The sequence below is a fragment of the Phalangium opilio genome, unplaced genomic scaffold, assembly GCF_054372755.1.
Source record: "Phalangium opilio isolate 3A_F unplaced genomic scaffold, DU_Popi_V2 ptg000082l_1, whole genome shotgun sequence".
NCBI classification, from domain to species: Eukaryota; Metazoa; Arthropoda; class Arachnida; order Opiliones; family Phalangiidae; genus Phalangium; species Phalangium opilio.
Window position 1 is genome coordinate 14930871 of NW_028324189.1, and position 21482 is coordinate 14952352.

Consider the following 21482-nt stretch of genomic DNA (forward strand, 5'->3'; position numbering starts at 1 on the left):
CAGTTCGCTTTGTTTTGTGGAAAGAAATCCTACAAAACCTTAATATTTGGTTTTCTCATAATGTATAATTAATATATGGAAATATTTTTCGTAATTTCGATGCCTTTAGTGGTTTTGTAGCTATAAAGCTCTGTTTCATTTTGATATCCCAAGAACTTTTTTTAATATTATTATTTGAAATCGATGTTTATATATTACTTAAGCTATACTACATCTGTTTATAGCATAATCCTTTCTAAAGTGATTTCAAGAAGAACGCCACTATATTGGTCAAATGAACTTTCATCTGTCAATAGGCCTAGTGAACCATAAAGTAAACGCTAGGTTTTCGTTTCTGTAATGCAGAGACATTAACGGTTCAGAGTGAGCCGAAAGTTAATTACACTTTTAAATAATCAGGCTAAGATTTTATAATCATGGTGGAAGTCTGGGCCGCGTTGAGCAGAGCTCAGCGCTGTTAGCAGTGTCCTACAGAACGGGATTTTGGTTATGAATTTTGACGGCACGGTGCTCAGCGTTGAGCCAGCGCGGTCACCAAAGAAAATAGTCAGGTTTTTGGATAACGTGACGTAAAACGCGTAGTTCTCAGCTTGGCGAAAAAAAAATGGAGGAATTAATACAAATAGCTCTTGCTGATTCTGATCATAGAGACTAGAAACCCCAAGGAGTGGCAGGAATGCCCCAACTTGTTGCCCTTTTCATGGTACACGCAATGGGTACACGGCGACTTCCGCTAAGCAAAATTAAACGGGCCGGAAGCTCTCATGTACCAATTTATGAGCAACATATTATTTGCGCTTGTAGAGCAGGGGACCTGCCACTCCTTGGGGTTTCTAGTCTCTATGTTCTGATGGGACTATAGCTATTTATTTGACGTGAAACCAGTTGATCACGCGAGAATTTTAAGAGATATGTTAGTTTCTATGTTTAATTATAAAAGTTGTTCTTATCTATCTCCATAAATATGTTATCATACAATTTTTGTTAAGCCTTTGTACCTTGCAGGCTTTATTGCGCTAGCTTCATTTTTAAAACACCGATGACCGGAGAAAAGCTATGACGACAGATCTCACCGGTAAACGTTTTCCAAAATCCGCTGTCTTTTTTGGTGAGCTCTGCTGAACGCAGCCCAGATCAGTGAAAGGTCTGATCGTAATCGGATTATAGCTTCGTGTTATCATGATTTTAATGGTGCACGTTTACTTTCAGTGTGTGTAGCCACAAATTAGCTTTGGTGTTATGTAACTTTAATCGTCATGTTGACAAACTAAGAAAATTGTTGAGGTGAAAGGAGAGGATAGTGTTTACATGGCAACCCTGTTGTGAATATGGCTTTGAACATAGAGGGTATACAGTTGAGGAGTAGCAAATTGGGCCTTTACAAACACGTAAAGGTAATATCCCTCCAAAGTTTTATCTCTTCATTTCCCGTTTTTCCCCCATCGGATGATTTTAATGTGTACAAGTATATCCTTATTGGATGTAAAATGTCGTCTGATTTACAGTATATTTTCTATGCTCTGTATACTGCTTTAATATTTCATAAATTTTAACTTCAGTATTTGTTCATAAAAAAAAAGAAACATTTCCATAACTGGGTAAATAAGTTTGTAGGTAGTCCTTCTCTTGACTCGGAGAGGTAATATTTTGGTTTTCCCAACTTGTTACGTCACATCTGAGACCTCACAACACCGCTCCCGGATGGGCTCGAACCACCAACCTATTGGTTAACAGCCGAACGAGCTAACCATTGCGCCACGGAAGCCCAAAAGTTAAATGCTCGTCAGGTATTGTGTAAAAACCTTGACTTTTTACGTCACATCTGAGACCTCACAACACCGCTCCCGGATGGGGTCGAACCACCAACCTACTGGTTAACAGCCGAACGCGCTAACCATTGCGCCACGGAAGCCCAAAAATTAAATGGTCGTCATTTATTGTGCAAAAACTTTGGCTTTCTACGTTACATTTGAGATCCCACAACACCGCTCCAGGATGGGCTCGAACCACCAACCTATTGGTTAACAGCCGAACGCGCTAACCATTGCGCCACGGAAGCCCAAAAGTTAAATGCTCGTCAGGTATCGTGTAAAAACCTTGACTTTTTACGTCACATCTGACACCTCACAACACCGCTCCCGAATGGGCTCGAACCACCAACCTATTGGTTAACAGCCGAACGCGCTAACCATTGCGCCACGGAAGCCCAAAAGCTAAATGCTCGTCAGGTATTGTGCAAAAAACTTGACTTTTTACGTCACATCTGAGACCTCACAACACCGCTCCCGGATGGGCTCGAACCACCAACCTATTGGTTAACAGCCGAACGCGCTAACCATTGCGCCACGGAAGCCCAAAAGTTAAATGCTCGTCAGGTATTGTGTAAAAACCTTGACGTTTTACGTCACATCTGAGACCTCACAACACCGCTCCCGGATGGGCACGAACCACCAACCTATTGGTTAACAGCCGAACGCGCTAACCATTGCGCCACGGAAGCCCGAAAGTTAAACGCTCGTCAGGTATTATGTAAAAACCTTGATTTTTTACGTCACATCTGAGACCTCACAACACCGCTCCCGGATCGGGTCGAACCACCACCCTATGGGTTAACAGCCGAACGCGCTAACCATTGCGCCACGGAAGCCCAAAAATTAAATGGTCGTCATTTATTGTGCAAAAACTTTGGCTTTCTACGTTACATTTCAGATCCCACAACACCGCTCCCGGGTGGGCTCGAACCACCAACCTTTTGGTTAACAGCCGAACGCGCTAACCATTGAGCCACGGAAGCTCAGAAATTAAATGGTTGTCAGGTATTGTGGAAAACCTTGACTTTTACGTCACATCTGAGACCTCACAACACCGCTCCCGGATGAGCTCGAACCACCAGCCTATTGGTTAACAGCCGAACGTGCTAACCATTGCGCCACGGAAGCCCAAAAATTAAATGGTCGTCAGGTATTGTGGAAAAACATTGGCTTTCTACGTTACATTTGAGATCACACAACACCGCTCCCGGGTGGGCTCGAACCACCAACCTATTGCTTAACAGCCGAACGCGCTAACCATTGCGCCACGGAAGCCCAAAACCTAAATGCTCGTCAGGTATTGTGCAAAAAACTTGACTTTTTACGTCGCATCTGAGACCTCACAACACCGCTCCCGGATGGGGTCGAACCACCAACCTATTGGTTAACAGCCGAACGCGCTAACCATTGCGCCACGGAAGCCCAAAAGTTAAACACTCGTCAGGTATTGTGTAAAAACTTTGACTTCTTACGTCACATCTGAGATCTCACAACACCGCTCCCGGATGGGCTCGAACCACCAACCTATTGGTTAACAGCCGAACGCGCTAACCATTGAGCCACGGAAGCTCAGAAATTTAATGGTTGTCAGGTGTTGTGGAAAAACTTTGGCTTTCTACGTTACATTTGAGACCCCACAACACCTCTCCCGGGTGGGCTCGAACCACCAACCTTTCGATTAACAGCTGAACGCGCTAACCATTGCGCCACGGAATCCCAAAAATTAAATGCTCGTCAGGTATTGTGTAAAAACCTTGACTTTTTACGTCACATCTGAGACCTCACAACACCGCTCCCGGATGGGCTCGAACCACCAACGTATTGGTTAACAGCCGAACGCGCTAACCATTGCGCCACGGAAGCCCAAAATTTAAATGCTCGTCAGGTATTATGTAAAAACCTTGACTTTTTACGTCACATCTGAGACCTCACAACACCGCTCTCGGATGGGGTCGAACCACCAACCCATTGGTTAACAGCCGAACGCGCTAACCATTGAGCCACGGAAGCTCAGAAATTTAATGGTTGTCAGGTGTTGTGGAAAAACTTTGGCTTTCTACGTTACATTTGAGACCCCACAACACCTCTCCCGGGTGGGCTCGAACCACCAACCTTTCGATTAACAGCTGAACGCGCTAACCATTGCGCCACGGAATCCCAAAAATTAAATGCTCGTCAGGTATTGTGTAAAAACCTTGACTTTTTACGTCACATCTGAGACCTCACAACACCGCTCCCGGATGGGCTCGAACCACCAACCTAATGGTTAACAGCCGAACGCGCTAACCATTGAGCCACGGAAGCTCAGAAATTAAATGGTTGTCAGGTATTGTGGAAAACCTTGACTTTTTACGTCACATCTGAGACCTCACAACACCGCTCCCGGATGGGCTCGAACCACCAATCTATTGGTTAAAAGCCGAACGTGCTAACCATTGCGCCAAGGAAGCCCAAAAATTAAATGGTCGTCAGGTATTGTGGAAAAACTTTGGCTTTCTACGTTACATTTGAGACCCCACAACACCTTTCCCGGATGGGCTCGAACCACCAACCTATTGCTTAACAGCCGAACGCGCTAACCATTGCGCCACGGAAGCCCAAAAGTTATAACTCGTCAGGTATTGTGCAAAAAACTTGACTTCTTACGTCACATCTGAGACCTCACAACACCGCTCCCGGATGGGCTCGAACCACCAACCTATTGGTTAACAGCCCATCGCGCTAACCATTGCGCCACGGAAGCCCAAAAGTTAAATGCTCGTCAGGTATTGTGTCAAAACCTTGACTTTCTACGTTACATTTGAGACCCCACAACACCTCTCCCGGATGGGCTCGAACCACCAACCTTTCGATTAACAGCTGAACGCGCTAACCATTGCGCCACGGAATCCCAAAAATTAAATGCTCGTCAGGTATTGTGTAAAAACCTTGACTTTTTACATCACATCTGAGACCTCACAACACCGCTCCCGGATGGGCTCGAACCACCAACCTATTGCTTAACAGCCGAACGCGCTAACCATTGCGCCACGGAAGCCCAAAAGTTATAACTCGTCAGGTATTGTGCAAAAAACTTGACTTCTTACGTCACATCTGAGACCTCACAACACCGCTCCCGGATGGGCTCGAACCACCAACCTATTGGTTAACAGCCGAACGCGCTAACCATTGCGCCACGGAAGCCCAAAAGTTAAATGCTCGTCAGGTATTGTGTAAAAACCTTGACTTCTTACGTCACATCTGAGACCTCACAACACTGCTCCCGGATGGGCTCGAACCACCAACCTATTGGTTAACAGCCGAACGTGCTAACCATTTCGCCACGGAAGCCCAAAAATTAAATGGTCGTCAGGTATTGTGGAAAAACTTTGGCTTTCTACGTTACATTTGAGATCACACAACACCGCTCCCGGGAGGGCTCGAACCACCAACCTATTGGTTAACAGCCGAACGCGCTAACCATTGCGCCAAGGAAGCCCAAAATTTAAATGCTCGTCAGGTATTGTGTAAAAACCTTGACTTTTTACGTCACATCTGAGACCTCACAACACCGCTCCCGGATGGGCTCGAACCACCAACCTATTGCTTAACAGCCGAACGCGCTAACCATTGCGCCACGGAAGCCCAAAACCTAAATGCTCGTCAGGTATTGTGCAAAAAACTTGACTTTTTACGTCACATCTGAGACCTCACAACACCGCTCCCGGATGGGCTCGAACCACGAACCTAATGGTTAACAGCCGAACGCGCTAACCATTGCGCCACGGAAGCCCAAAAGTTAAATACTCGTCAGGTATTGTGTAAAAACCTTGACTTCTTACGTCACATCTGAGACCTCACAACACCGCTCCCGGATGGGCTCGAACCACCAACCTATTGGTTAACAGCCGAACGCGCTAACCATTGCGCCACGGAAGCCCAAAAGTTAAATGCTCGTCAGGTATTGTGTAAAAACCTTGACTTTTTACGTCACATCTGAGACCTCACAACACCGCCCCCGGATGGGCTCGAACCACCAACCTATAGGTTAACAGCCGAACGCGCTAACCATTCCGCCACGGAAGCACAAAAGTTAAATGCTCGTCAGGTATTGTGTAAAAACCTTGACTTTTTACGTCACATCTGAGACCTCACAACACCGCTCCCGGATGGGCTCGAACCACCAACCTATTGGTTAACAGCCGAACGCGCTAACCATTGCGCCACGGAAGCCCAAAACTTAAATGCTCGTTAGGTATTGTGTAAAAACCTTGACTTTTTACGTCACATCTGAGACCTCACAAGACCGCTCCCGGATGGGCTCGAACCACCAACCTATTGGTTAAAAGCCGAACGCGCTAACCATTGCGCCACGGAAGCCCAAAAGTTAAATGCTCGTCAGGTATTATGTAAAAACCTTGACTTTTTACGTCACATCTGAGACCTCACAACACCGCTCCCGGATGGGGTCGAACCACCAACCTATTGGTTAACAGCCGAACGCGCTAACTATTGCGCCACGGAAGCCCGAAAATTAAATGGTCGTCAGGTATTGTGGAAAAACTTTGGCTTTCTACGTTACATTTGAGACCCCACAACACCTTTCCCGGGTGGGCTCGAACCACCAACCTTTCGATTAACAGATGAACGCGCTAACCATTGCGCCACGGAAGCCCAAAAATTAAATGCTCGTCAGGTATTGTGTAAAAACCTTGACTTTTTACGTCACATCTGAGACCTCACAACACCGCTCCCGGATGGGCTCGAACCACCAACCTATTGGTTAACAGCCGAACGCGCTAACCATTGCGCCACGGAAGCCCAAAAGTTAAATGCTCGTCAGGTATTGTGTAAAAACCTTGACTTTTTACGTCAAATCTGAGACCTCACAACACCGCTCCCGGATGGGGTCGAACCACCAACCTATTGGTTCACAGCCGAAAGCGCTAACCATTGCGCCACGGAAGCCCAAAAGTTAAATACTCGTCAGGTATTGTGTAAAAACCTTGACTTCTTACGTCACATCTGAGACCTCACAACACCGCTCCCGGATGGGCTCGAACCACCAACCTATTGGTTAAAAGCCGAACGCGCTAACCATTGCGCCACGGAAGCCCAAAAGTTAAATGCTCGTTAGGTATTGTGTAAAAACCTTGACTTTTTCCGTCACATTTGAGACCTCACAACACCGCTCCCGGATGGGTTCGAACCACCAACCTATTGGTTAACAACCGAACGCGCTAACCATTGCGCCACGGAAGCCCAAAAGTTAAATGCTCGTCAGGTATTATGTAAAAACCTTGACTTTTTACGTCACATCTGAGACCTCACAACACCGCTCCCGGATGGGGTCGAACCACCAACCTATTGGTTAACAGCCGAACGCGCTAACTATTGCGCCACGGAAGCCCAAAAATTAAATGGTCGTCAGGTATTGTGGAAAAACTTTGGCTTTCTACGTTACATTTGAGATCACACAACACCGCTCCCGGATGGGCTCGAACCACCAACCTATTGGTAAACAGCCGAACGCGCTAACCATTGATCCACGGAAGCTCAGAAATTAAATGGTTGTCAGGTATTGTGGAAAAACTTTGGCTTTCTACGTTACATTTGAGACCCCACAACACCTTTCCCGGGTGGGCTCGAACCACCAACCTTTCGATTAACAGCTGAACGCGCTAACCATTGCGCCACGGAAGCCCAAAAATTAAATGCTCGTCAGGTATTGTGTAAAAACCTTGACTTTTTACGTCACATCTGAGACCTCACAACACCGCTCCCGGATGGGCTCGAACCACCAACCTATTGGTTAACAGCCGAACGCGCTAACCATTGCGCCACGGAAGCCCAAAAGTTAAATGCTCGTCAGGTATTGTGTAAAAACCTTGACTTTTTACGTCAAATCTGAGACCTCACAACACCGCTCCCGGATGGGGTCGAACCACCAACCTATTGGTTCACAGCCGAACGCGCTAACCATTGCGCCACGGAAGCCCAAAAATTAAATGGTCGTCATTTATTGTGCAAAAACTTTGGCTTTCTACGTTACATTTGAGATCCCACAACACCGCTCCCGGGTGGGCTCGAACCACCAACCTATTGGTTCACAGCCGAACGCGCTAACCATTGCGCCACGGAAGCCAAGAAATTAAAAGGTTGTCAGGTATTGTGGAAAAGTTTTGACTTTTCACGCTACGTCTGAGACCCCACAACACCTCTCTCGGGTGGGCTCGAACCACCAACCTTTTGAATAACAGCTGAGCGCGCTAACCATTGCGCCACGGAAGCCCAAATATTAAATGTTCGTCAGGTATTGTGGAAAAACTCTGACATTTTACGTTACATCTGAGACGTCACAACACCGCTCCAGGGAGGGCTCAAACAAACAGTCTTCTGAATAGCAGCTGAACTTGCTAACCATTGCGCCACGCTAGCCCATAAATTAAATGGTCGTCAGGTATTGTGGAAAAACCTTGACTTTTTACGTTACATCTGAGACCTCACAACACCGCTCCCAGATGGGCTCGAACCACCAACCTTTCAGTCGGTTAACAGCCGAACGCGCTAACCATTTTGCCACGGAATCCCAAAAATTAAATGCTCGTCAGGTATTGTGTAAAAACCTTGACTTTTTACGTCACATCTGAGACCTCACAACACCGCTCCCGGATGGGCTCGAACCACCAACCTATTGGTTAACAGCCGAACGCGCTAACCATTGAGCCACGGAAGCCCAAAAGTTAAATACTCGTCAGGTATTGTGTAAAAACCTTGACTTCTTACGTCACATCTGAGACCTCACAACACCGCTCCCGGATGGGCTCGAACCACCAACCTATTGGTTAACAGCCGAACGCGCTAACCATTGCGCCACGGAAGCACAAAAGTTAAATGCTCGTCAGGTATTGTGTAAAAACCTTGACTTTTTACGTCACATCTGAGACCTCACAACACCGCTCCCGGATGGGCTCGAACCACCAACCTATTGGTTAACAGCCGAACGCGCTAACCATTGCGCCACGGAAGCCCAAAAGTTAAATGCTCGTTAGGTATTGTGTAAAAACCTTGACTTTTTACGTCACATCTGAGACCTCACAACACCGCTCCCGGATGGGCTCGAACCACCAACCTATTGGTTAACAGCCGAACGCGCTAACCATTGCGCCACGGAAGCCCAAAAGTTAAATGCTCATCAGGTATTATGTAAAAACCTTGACTTTTTACGTCACATCTGAGACCTCACAACACCGCTCCCGGATGGGGTCGAACCACCAACCTATTGGTTAACAGCCGAACGCGCTAACTATTGCGCCACGGAAGCCCAAAAATTAAATGTTCGTCAGGTATTGTGGAAAAACTTTGGCTTTCTACGTTACATTTGAGATCACACAACACCGCTCCCGGATGGGCTCGAACCACCAACCTATTGGTTAACAGCCGAACGCGCTAACCATAGATCCACGGAAGCTCAGAAATTAAATGGTTGTCAGGTATTGTGGAAAAACTTTGGCTTTCTACGTTACATTTGAGACCCCACAACACCTTTCCCGGGTTTGCTCGAACCATCAACCTTTCGATTAACAGCTGAACGCGCTAACCATTGCGCCACGGAAGCCCAAAAATTAAATGCTCGTCAGGTATTGTGTAAAAACCTTGACTTTTTACGTCACATCTGAGACCTCACAACACCGCTCCCGGATGGGCTCGAACCACCAACCTATTGGTTAACAGCCGAACGCGCTAACCATTGCGCCACGGAAGCCCAAAAGTTAAATGCTCGTCAGGTATTGTGTAAAAACCTTGACTTTTTACGTCAAATCTGAGACCTCACAACACCGCTCCCGGATGGGGTCGAACCACCAACCTATTGGTTCACAGCCGAACGCGCTAACCATTGCGCCACGGAAGCCCAAAAATTAAATGGTCGTCATTTATTGTGCAAAAACTTTGGCTTTCTACGTTACATTTGATATCCCACAACACCGCTCCCGGATGGGCTCGAACCACCAACCTATTGGTTAACAGCCGAACGTGCTAACCATTGCGCCACGGAAGCCCAAAAATTAAATGGTCGTCAGGTATTGTGGAAAAACTTTGGCTTTCTACGTTACATTTGAGATCACACAACACCGCTCCCGGGTGGGCTCGAACCACCAACCTATTGGTTCACAGCCGAACGCGCTAACCATTGCGCCACGGAAGCCAAGAAATTAAAAGGTTGTCAGGTATTGTGGAAAAGTTTTGACTTTTCACGCTACTTCTGAGACCCCACAACACCTCTCTCGGGTGGGCTCGAACCACCAACCTTTTGAATAACAGCTGAGCGCGCTAACCATTAAGCCACGGAAGCCCAAAAATTAAATGTTCGTCAGGTATTGTGGAAAAACTCTGACATTTTACGTTACATCTGAGACGTCACAACACCGCTCCAGGGAGGGCTCAAACAAACAGTCTTCTGAATAGCAGCTGAACTTGCTAACCATTGCGCCACGCTAGCCCATAAATTAAATGGTCGTCAGGTATTGTGGAAAAACCTTGACTTTTTACGTTACATCTGAGACCTCACAACACCGCTCCCAGATGGGCTCGAACCACCAACCTTTCAGTCGGTTAACAGCCGAACGCGGTAACCATTTTGCCACGGAATCCCAAAAATTAAATGCTCGTCAGGTATTGTGTAAAAACCTTGACTTTTTACGTCACATCTGAGACCTCACAACACCGCTCCCGGATGGGCTCGAACCACCAACCTATTGGTTAACAGCCGAACGCGCTAACCATTGCGCCACGGAAGCCCAAAAGTTAAATACTCGTCAGGTATTGTGTAAAAACCTTGACTTCTTACGTCACATCTGAGACCTCACAACACCGCTCCCGGATGGGCTCGAACCACCAACCTATTGGTTAACAGCCGAACGCGCTAACCATTGCGCCACGGAAGCACAAAAGTTAAATGCTCGTCAGGTATTGTGTAAAAACCTTGACTTTTTACGTCACATCTGAGACCTCACAACACCGCTCCCGGATGGGCTCGAACCACCAACCTATTGGTTAACAGCCGAACGCGCTAACCATTGCGCCACGGAAGCCCAAAAGTTAAATGCTCGTTAGGTATTGTGTAAAAACCTTGACTTTTTACGTCACATCTGAGACCTCACAACACCGCTCCCGGATGGGCTCGAACCACCAACCTATTGGTTAACAGCCGAACGCGCTAACCATTGCGCCACGGAAGCCCAAAAGTTAAATGCTCATCAGGTATTATGTAAAAACCTTGACTTTTTACGTCACATCTGAGACCTCACAACACCGCTCCCGGATGGGGTCGAACCACCAACCTATTGGTTAACAGCCGAACGCGCTAACTATTGCGCCACGGAAGCCCAAAAATTAAATGGTCGTCAGGTATTGTGGAAAAACTTTGGCTTTCTACGTTACATTTGAGATCACACAACACCGCTCCCGGATGGGCTCGAACCACCAACCTATTGGTTAACAGCCGAACGCGCTAACCATTGATCCACGGAAGCTCAGAAATTAAATGGTTGTCAGGTATTGTGGAAAAACTTTGGCTTTCTACGTTACATTTGAGACCCCACAACACCTTTCCCGGGTGGGCTCGAACCACCAACCTTTCGATTAACAGCTGAACGCGCTAACCATTGCGCCACGGAAGCCCAAAAATTAAATGCTCGTCAGGTATTGTGTAAAAACCTTGACTTTTTACGTCAAATCTGAGACCTCACAACACCGCTCCCGGATGGGGTCGAACCACCAACCTATTGGTTAACAGCCGAACGCGCTAACTATTGCGCCACGGAAGCCCAAAAATTAAATGGTCGTCAGGTATTGTGGAAAAACTTTGGCTTTCTACGTTACATTTGAGATCACACAACACCGCTCCCGGATGGGCTCGAACCACCAACCTATTGGTTAACAGCCGAACGCGCTAACCATTGATCCACGGAAGCTCAGAAATTAAATGGTTGTCAGGTATTGTGGAAAAACTTTGGCTTTCTACGTTACATTTGAGACCCCACAACACCTTTCCGGGTGGGCTCGAACCACCAACCTTTCGATTAACAGCTGAACGCGCTAACCATTGCGCCACGGAAGCCCAAAAATTAAATGCTCGTCAGGTATTGTGTAAAAACCTTGACTTTTTACGTCACATCTGAGACCTCACAACACCGCTCCCGGATGGGTTCGAACCACCAACCTATTGGTTAACAGCCGAACGCGCTAACCATTGCGCCACGGAAGCCCAAAAGTTAAATGCTCGTCAGGTATTATGTAAAAACCTTGACTTTTTACGTCACATCTGAGACCTCACAACACCGCTCCCGGATGGGGTCGAACCACCAACCTATTGGTTAACAGCCGAACGCGCTAACTATTGCGCCACGGAAGCCCAAAAATTAAATGGTCGTCAGGTATTGTGGAAAAACTTTGGCTTTCTACGTTACATTTGAGATCACACAACACCGCTCCCGGATGGGCTCGAACCACCAACCTATTGGTTAACAGCCGAACGCGCTAACCATTGATCCACGGAAGCTCAGAAATTAAATGGTTGTCAGGTATTGTGGAAAAACTTTGGCTTTCTACGTTACATTTGAGACCCCACAACACCTTTCCCGGGTGGGCTCGAACCACCAACCTTTTGAATAACAGCTGAGCGCGCTAACCATTGCGCCATGGAAGCCCAAAAATTAAATGTTCGTCAGGTATTGTGGAAAAACTCTGACATTTTACGTTACATCTGAGACGTCACAACACCGCTCCAGGGAGGGCTCAAACAAACAGTCTTCTGAATAGCAGCTGAACTTGCTAACCATTGCGCCACGCTAGCCCATAAATTAAATGGTCGTCAGGTATTGTGGAAAAACCTTGACTTTTTACGTTACATCTGAGACCTCACAACACCGCTCCCAGATGGGCTCGAACCACCAACCTTTCAGTCGGTTAACAGCCGAACGCGCTAACCATTTTGCCACGGAATCCCAAAAATTAAATGCTCGTCAGGTATTGTGTAAAAACCTTGACTTTTTACGTCACATCTGAGACCTCACAACACCGCTCCCGGATGGGCTCGAACCACCAACCTATTGGTTAACAGCCGAACGCGCCAACCATTGCGCCACGGAAGCCCAAAAGTTAAATACTCGTCAGGTATTGTGTAAAAACCTTGACTTCTTACGTCACATCTGAGACCTCACAACACCGCTCCCGGATGGGCTCGAACCACCAACCTATTGGTTAACAGCCGAACGCGCTAACCATTGCGCCACGGAAGCACAAAAGTTAAATGCTCGTCAGGTATTGTGTAAAAACCTTGACTTTTTACGTCACATCTGAGACCTCACAACACCGCTCCCGGATGGGCTCGAACGACCAACCTATTGGTTAACAGCCGAACGCGCTAACCATTGCGCCACGGAAGCCCAAAAGTTAAATGCTCGTTAGGTATTGTGTAAAAACCTTGACTTTTTACGTCACATCTGAGACCTCACAACACCGCTCCCGGATGGGCTCGAACCACCAACCTATTGGTTAACAGCCGAACGCGCTAACCATTGCGCCACGGAAGCCCAAAAGTTAAATGCTCATCAGGTATTATGTAAAAACCTTGACTTTTTACGTCACATCTGAGACCTCACAACACCGCTCCCGGATGGGGTCGAACCACCAACCTATTGGTTAACAGCCGAAAGCGCTAACTATTGCGCCACGGAAGCCCAAAAATTAAATGGTCGTCAGGTATTGTGGAAAAACTTTGGCTTTCTACGTTACATTTGAGATCACACAACACCGCTCCCGGATGGGCTCGAACCACCAACCTATTGGTTAACAGCCGAACGCGCTAACCATTGATCCACGGAAGCTCAGAAATTAAATGGTTGTCAGGTATTGTGGAAAAACTTTGGCTTTCTACGTTACATTTGAGACCCCACAACACCTTTCCCGGGTGGGCTCGAACCACCAACCTTTCGATTAACAGCTGAACGCGCTAACCATTGCGCCACGGAAGCCCAAAAATTAAATGCTCGTCAGGTATTGTGTAAAAAAGTTGACTTTTTACGTCACATCTGAGACCTCACAACACCGCTCCCGGATGGGTTCGAACCACCAACCTATTGGTTAACAGCCGAACGCGCTAACCATTGCGCCACGGAAGCCCAAAAGTTAAATGCTCGTCAGGTATTATGTAAAAACCTTGACTTTTTACGTCACATCTGAGACCTCACAACACCGCTCCCGGATGGGGTCGAACCACCAACCTATTGGTTAACAGCCGAACGCGCTAACTATTGCGCCACGGAAGCCCAAAAATTAAATGGTCGTCAGGTATTGTGGAAAAACTTTGGCTTTCTACGTTACATTTGAGATCACACAACACCGCTCCCGGATGGGCTCGAACCACCAACCTATTGGTTAACAGCCGAACGCGCTAACCATTGATCCACGGAAGCTCAGAAATTAAATGGTTGTCAGGTATTGTGGAAAAACTTTGGCTTTCTACGTTACATTTGAGACCCCACAACACCTTTCCCGGGTGGGCTCGAACCACCAACCTTTTGAATAACAGCTGAGCGCGCTAACCATTGCGCCACGGAAGCCCAAAAATTAAATGTTCGTCAGGTATTGTGGAAAAACTCTGACATTTTACGTTACATCTGAGACGTCACAACACCGCTCCAGGGAGGGCTCAAACAAACAGTCTTCTGAATAGCAGCTGAACTTGCTAACCATTGCGCCACGCTAGCCCATAAATTAAATGGTCGTCAGGTATTGTGGAAAAACCTTGACTTTTTACGTTACATCTGAGACCTCACAACACCGCTCCCAGATGGGCTCGAACCACCAACCTTTCAGTCGGTTAACAGCCGAACGCGCTAACCATTTTGCCACGGAATCCCAAAAATTAAATGCTCGTCAGGTATTGTGTAAAAACCTTGACTTTTTACGTCACATCTGAGACCTCACAACACCGCTCCCGGATGGGCTCGAACCACCAACCTATTGGTTAACAGCCGAACGCGCCAACCATTGCGCCACGGAAGCCCAAAAGTTAAATACTCGTCAGGTATTGTGTAAAAACCTTGACTTCTTACGTCACATCTGAGACCTCACAACACCGCTCCCGGATGGGCTCGAACCACCAACCTATTGGTTAACAGCCGAACGCGCTAACCATTGCGCCACGGAAGCACAAAAGTTAAATGCTCGTCAGGTATTGTGTAAAAACCTTGACTTTTTACGTCACATCTGAGACCTCACAACACCGCTCCCGGATGGGCTCGAACGACCAACCTATTGGTTAACAGCCGAACGCGCTAACCATTGCGCCACGGAAGCCCAAAAGTTAAATGCTCGTTAGGTATTGTGTAAAAACCTTGACTTTTTACGTCACATCTGAGACCTCACAACACCGCTCCCGGATGGGCTCGAACCACCAACCTATTGGTTAACAGCCGAACGCGCTAACCATTGCGCCACGGAAGCCCAAAAGTTAAATGCTCATCAGGTATTATGTAAAAACCTTGACTTTTTACGTCACATCTGAGACCTCACAACACCGCTCCCGGATGGGGTCGAACCACCAACCTATTGGTTAACAGCCGAAAGCGCTAACTATTGCGCCACGGAAGCCCAAAAATTAAATGGTCGTCAGGTATTGTGGAAAAACTTTGGCTTTCTACGTTACATTTGAGATCACACAACACCGCTCCCGGATGGGCTCGAACCACCAACCTATTGGTTAACAGCCGAACGCGCTAACCATTGATCCACGGAAGCTCAGAAATTAAATGGTTGTCAGGTATTGTGGAAAAACTTTGGCTTTCTACGTTACATTTGAGACCCCACAACACCTTTCCCGGGTGGGCTCGAACCACCAACCTTTCGATTAACAGCTGAACGCGCTAACCATTGCGCCACGGAAGCCCAAAAATTAAATGCTCGTCAGGTATTGTGTAAAAACCTTGACTTTTTACGTCACATCTGAGACCTCACAACACCGCTCCCGGATGGGTTCGAACCACCAACCTATTGGTTAACAGCCGAACGCGCTAACCATTGCGCCACGGAAGCCCAAAAGTTAAATGCTCGTCAGGTATTGTGGAAAAACCTTGACTTTTTACGTTACATCTGAGACCTCACAACACCGCTCCCAGATGGGCTCGAACCACCAACCTTTCAGTCGGTTAACAGCCGAACGCGCTAACCATTTTGCCACGGAATCCCAAAAATTAAATGCTCGTCAGGTATTGTGTAAAAACCTTGACTTTTTACGTCACATCTGAGACCTCACAACACCGCTCCCGGATGGGCTCGAACCACCAACCTATTGGTTAACAGCCAAACGCGCTAACCATTGCGCCACGGAAGCACAAAAGTTAAATGCTCGTCAGGTATTGTGTAAAAACCTTGACTTTTTACGTCACATCTGAGACCTCACAACACCGCTCCCGGATGGGCTCGAACCACCAACCTATTGGTTAACAGCCGAACGCGCTAACCATTGCGCCACGGAAGCCCAAAAGTTAAATGCTCGTTAGGTATTGTGTAAAAACCTTGACTTTTTACGTCACATCTGAGACCTCACAACACCGCTCCCGGATGGGCTCGAACCAGCAACCTATTGGTTAACAGCCGAACGCGCTAACCATTGCGCCACGGAAGCCCAAAAGTTAAATGCTCATCAGGTATTATGTAAAAACCTTAACTTTTTACGTCACATCTGAGACCTCACAACACCGCTCCCGGATGGGGTCGAACCACCAACCTATTGGTTAACAGCCGAACGCGCTAACTATTGCGCCACGGAAGCCCAAAAATTAAATGGTCGTCAGGTATTGTGGAAAAACTTTGGCTTTCTACGTTACATTTGAGATCACACAACACCGCTCCCGGATGGGCTCGAACCACCAACCTATTGGTTAACAGCCGAACGCGCTAACCATTGATCCACGGAAGCTCAGAAATTAAATGGTTGTCAGGTATTGTGGAAAAACTTTGGCTTTCTACGTTACATTTGAGACCCCACAACACCTTTCCCGGGTGGGCTCGAACCACCAACCTTTCGATTAACAGCTGAACGCGCTAACCATTGCGCCACGGAAGCCCAAAAATTAAATGCTCGTCAGGTATTGTGTAAAAACCTTGACTTTTTACGTCACATCTGAGACCTCACAACACCGCTCCCGGATGGGTTCGAACCACCAACCTATTGGATAACAGCCGAACGCGCTAACCATTGCGCCACGGAAGCCCAAAAGTTAAATGCTCGTCAGGTATCATGTAAAAACCTTGACTTTTTACGTCACATCTGAGACCTCACAACACCGCTCCCGGATGGGGTCGAACCACCAACGTATTGGTTAACAGCCGAACGCGCTAACTATTGCGCCACGGAAGCCCAAAAATTAAATGGTCGTCAGGTATTGTGGAAAAACTTTGGCTTTCTACGTTACATTTGAGATCACACAACACCGCTCCCGGATGGGCTCGAACCACCAACCTATTGGTTAACAGCCGAACGCGCTAACCATTGATCCACGGAAGCTCAGAAATTAAATGGTTGTCAGGTATTGTGGAAAAACTTTGGCTTTCTACGTTACATTTGAGACCCCACAACACCTTTCCCGGGTGGGCTCGAACCACCAACCTTTCGATTAACAGCTGAACGCGCTAACCATTGCGCCACGGAAGCCCAAAAATTAAATGCTCGTCAGGTATTGTGTAAAAACCTTGACTTTTTACGTCACATCTGAGACCTCACAACACCGCTCCCGGATGGGCTCGAACCACCCACCTATTGGTTAACAGCCGAACGCGCTAACCATTGCGCGACGGAAGCCCAAAAGTTAAATGCTCGTCAGGTATTGTGTAAAAACCTTGACTTTTTACGTCAAATCTGAGACCTCACAACACCGCTCCCGGATGGGGTCGAACCACCAACCTATTGGTTCACAGCCGAACGCGCTAACCATTGCGCCACGGAAGCCCAAAAATTAAATGGTCGTCATTTATTGTGCAAAAACTTTGGCTTTCTACGTTACATTTGAGATCCCACAACACCGCTCCCGGATGGGCTCGAACCACCAACCTATTGGTTAACAGCCGAACGTGCTAACCATTGCGCCACGGAAGCCCAAAAATTAAATGGTCGTCAGGTATTGTGGAAAAACTTTGGCTTTCTACGTTACAATTGAGATCACACAATACCGCTCCCGGGTGGGCTCGAACCACCAACCTATTGGTTCACAGCCGAACGCGCTAACCATTGCGCCACGGAAGCCAAGAAATTAAAAGGTTGTCAGGTATTGTGGAAAAGTTTTGACTTTTCACGCTACGTCTGAGACCCCACAACACCTCTCTCGGGTGGGCTCGAACCACCAACCTTTTGAATAACAGCTGAGCGCGCTAACCATTGCGCCACGGAAGCCCAAAAATTAAATGTTCGTCAGGCATTGTGGAAAAACTCTGACATTTTACGTTACGTCTGAGACGTCACAACACCGCTCCAGGGAGGGCTCAAACAAACAGTCTTCTGAATAGCAGCTGAACGCGCTAACCATTGCGCCACGCTAGCCCATAAATTAAATGGTCGTCAGGTATTGTGGAAAAACCTTGACTTTTTACGTTACATCTGAGACCTCACAACACCGCTCCCAGATGGGCTCGAACCACCAACCTTTCAGTCGGTTAACAGCCGAACGCGCTAACCATTGCGCCACGGAAGCCCAAATATTAAATGGTCGTCAGGTATTGTGGAAAAACCTTGACTTCTTACGTCACATCTGAGACCTCACAACACCGCTCCCGGGTGGGCTCGAACCTTCAACCTTTTGTATAACAGTTGAGCGCGCTAACCATTGCGCCACAGAAGCCCAAAAATAAAATGTTCGTCAGGTATTGTGGAAAAACCTTGATTTTACTTCACATCTGAGACGTAACAACACCGCTCCCGGATGGGCTCGAACCACCAACCTATTGGTTAACAGCCGAACGCGCTAACCATTGAGCCACGGAAGCTCAGAAATTAAATCGTTGTCAGGTATTGTGGAAAAACCTTGATTTTTTACGTCACATCTGAGACGTCACAACACCGCTCCTGGATTGGCTCGAACCACCAACCTATTTGTTAACAGCCAAACGCGCTAACCATTGAGCCACGGAAGCTCAGAAATTAAATGTTTGTCAGGTATTGTGGAAAAGTTATGACTTTTTACGTTACATCTGAGACCCTAAAACACCTCTCCCGGGTGGGCTCGAACCACCAACCTTTCGGTTAACAGCCGAACGCGCTAACCATTGCGCCACGGAAGCCCAAAAGTTAAATACTCGTCAGGTATTATGTAAAAACCTTGACTTCTTACGTCACATCTGAGACCTCACAACACTGCTCCCGGATGGGCTCGAACCACCAACCTATTGGTTAACAGCCGAACGTGCTAACCATTGCGCCACGGAAGCCCAAAAATTAAATGGTCGTCAGGTATTGTGTAAAAACCTTGACTTTTTACGTCACATCTGAGACCTCACAACACCGCTCCCGGATGGGCTCGAACCACCAACCTATTGCTTAACAGCCGAACGCGCTAACCATTGCGCCACGGAAGCCCAAAACCTAAATGCTCGTCAGGTATTGTGCAAAAAACTTGACTTTTTACGTTACATTTGAGATCACACAACACCGCTCCCGGATGGGCTCGAACCACCAACCTATTGGTTAACAGCCGAACGCGCTAACCATTGATCCACGGAAGCTCAGAAATTAAATGGTTGTCAGGTATTGTGGAAAAACTTTGGCTTTCTACGTTACATTTGAGACCCCACAACACCTTTCCCGGGTGGGCTCGAACCACCAACCTTTCGATTAACAGCCGAACGCGCTAACCATTGCGCGACGGAAGCCCAAAAGTTAAATGCTCGTCAGGTATTGTGTAAAAACCTTGACTTTTTACGTCAAATCTGAGACCTCACAACACCGCTCCCGGATGGGGTCGAACCACCAACCTATTGGTTCACAGCCGAACGCGCTAACCATTGCGCCACGGAAGCCCAAAAATTAAATGGTCGTCATTTATTGTGCAAAAACTTTGGCTTTCTACGTTACATTTGAGATCCCACAACACCGCTCCCGGATGGGCTCGAACCACCAACCTATTGGTTAACAGCCGAACGTGCTAACCATTGCGCCACGGAAGCCCAAAAATTAAATGGTCGTCAGGTATTGTGGAAAAACTTTGGCTTTCTACGTTACAATTGAGATCACACAATACCGCTCCCGGGTGGGCTCGAACCACCAACCTATTGGTTCACAGCCGAACGCGCTAACCATTGCGCCACGGAAGCCAAGAAATTAAAAGGTTGTCAGGTATTGTGGAAAAGTTTTGACTTTTCACGCTACGTCTGAGACCCCACAACACCTCTCTCGGGTGGGCTCGAACCACCAACCTTTTGAATAACAGCTGAGCGCGCTAACCATTGCGCCACGGAAGCCCAAAAATTAAATGTTCGTCAGGCATTGTGGAAAAACTCTGACATTTTACGTTACGTCTGAGACGTCACAACACCGCTCCAGGGAGGGCTCAAACAAACAGTCTTCTGAATAGCAGCTGAACGCGCTAACCATTGCGCCACGCTAGCCCATAAATTAAATGGTCGTCAGGTATTGTGGAAAAACCTTGACTTTTTACGTTACATCTGAGACCTCACAACACCGCTCCCAGATGGGCTCGAACCACCAACCTTTCAGTCGGTTAACAGCCGAACGCGCTAACCATTGCGCCACGGAAGCCCAAATATTAAATGGTCGTCAGGTATTGTGGAAAAACCTTGACTTCTTACGTCACATCTGAGACCTCACAACACCGCTCCCGGGTGGGCTCGAACCACCAACCTATTGCTTAACAGCCGAACGCGCTAACCATTGCGCCACGGAAGCCCAAAACCTAAATGCTCGTCAGGTATTGTGCAAAAAACTTGACTTTTTACGTTACATTTGAGATCACACAACACCGCTCCCGGATGGGCTCGAACCACCAACCTATTGGTTAACAGCCGAACGCGCTAACCATTGATCCACGGAAGCTCAGAAATTAAATGGTTGTCAGGTATTGTGGAAAAACTTTGGCTTTCTACGTTACATTTGAGACCCCACAACACCTTTCCCGGGTGGGCTCGAACCACCAACCTTTCGATTAACGGCTGAACGCGCTAACCATTGCGCCACGGAAGCCCAAAAATTAAATGCTCGTCAGGTATTGTGTAAAAACCTTGACTTTTTACGTCACATCTGAGAACTCACAACACCGCTCCCGGATGGGCTCGAACCACCCACCTATTGGTTAACAGCCGAACGCGCTAACCATTGCGCGACGGAAGCCCAAAAGTTAAATGCTCGTCAGGTATTGTGTAAAAACCTTGACTTTTTACGTCAAATCTGAGACCTCACAACACCGCTCCCGGATGGGGTCGAACCACCAACCTATTGGTTCACAGCCGAACGCGCTAACCATTGCGCCACGGAAGCCCAAAAATTAAATGGTCGTCATTTATTGTGCAAAAACTTTGGCTTTCTACGTTACATTTGAGATCCCACAACACCGCTCCCGGATGGGCTCGAACCACCAACCTATTGGTTAACAGCCGAACGTGCTAACCATTGCGCCACGGAAG

General features: G+C 47.4%; 10 non-coding genes across 10 annotated transcripts; all 10 read right to left on the reverse strand.

Annotated features, from left to right (window-relative positions):
• Positions 1 to 6685: 6685 nt before the first annotated feature.
• TRNAH-GUG (transfer RNA histidin (anticodon GUG)) lies at positions 6686 to 6758 on the reverse strand. Its single transcript has one exon. It is a non-coding gene; the product is annotated as a tRNA-His (tRNA).
• A 956-nt stretch (positions 6759 to 7714) lies between these two features.
• Positions 7715 to 7787, reverse strand: TRNAH-GUG (transfer RNA histidin (anticodon GUG)). Its single transcript has one exon. It is a non-coding gene; the product is annotated as a tRNA-His (tRNA).
• Positions 7788 to 7861: 74 nt separating this feature from the next.
• Positions 7862 to 7934, reverse strand: TRNAH-GUG (transfer RNA histidin (anticodon GUG)). The gene has a single exon. It is a non-coding gene; the product is annotated as a tRNA-His (tRNA).
• A 1695-nt stretch (positions 7935 to 9629) lies between these two features.
• TRNAH-GUG (transfer RNA histidin (anticodon GUG)) lies at positions 9630 to 9702 on the reverse strand. Its single transcript has one exon. It is a non-coding gene; the product is annotated as a tRNA-His (tRNA).
• Positions 9703 to 9923: 221 nt separating this feature from the next.
• On the reverse strand, positions 9924 to 9996 carry TRNAH-GUG (transfer RNA histidin (anticodon GUG)). The gene has a single exon. It is a non-coding gene; the product is annotated as a tRNA-His (tRNA).
• Positions 9997 to 17729: 7733 nt separating this feature from the next.
• TRNAH-GUG (transfer RNA histidin (anticodon GUG)) lies at positions 17730 to 17802 on the reverse strand. Its single transcript has one exon. It is a non-coding gene; the product is annotated as a tRNA-His (tRNA).
• Positions 17803 to 18023: 221 nt separating this feature from the next.
• TRNAH-GUG (transfer RNA histidin (anticodon GUG)) lies at positions 18024 to 18096 on the reverse strand. The gene has a single exon. It is a non-coding gene; the product is annotated as a tRNA-His (tRNA).
• Positions 18097 to 19789: 1693 nt separating this feature from the next.
• On the reverse strand, positions 19790 to 19862 carry TRNAH-GUG (transfer RNA histidin (anticodon GUG)). Its single transcript has one exon. It is a non-coding gene; the product is annotated as a tRNA-His (tRNA).
• Positions 19863 to 20083: 221 nt separating this feature from the next.
• On the reverse strand, positions 20084 to 20156 carry TRNAH-GUG (transfer RNA histidin (anticodon GUG)). Its single transcript has one exon. It is a non-coding gene; the product is annotated as a tRNA-His (tRNA).
• A 1107-nt stretch (positions 20157 to 21263) lies between these two features.
• On the reverse strand, positions 21264 to 21336 carry TRNAH-GUG (transfer RNA histidin (anticodon GUG)). Its single transcript has one exon. It is a non-coding gene; the product is annotated as a tRNA-His (tRNA).
• Positions 21337 to 21482: the final 146 nt, after the last annotated feature.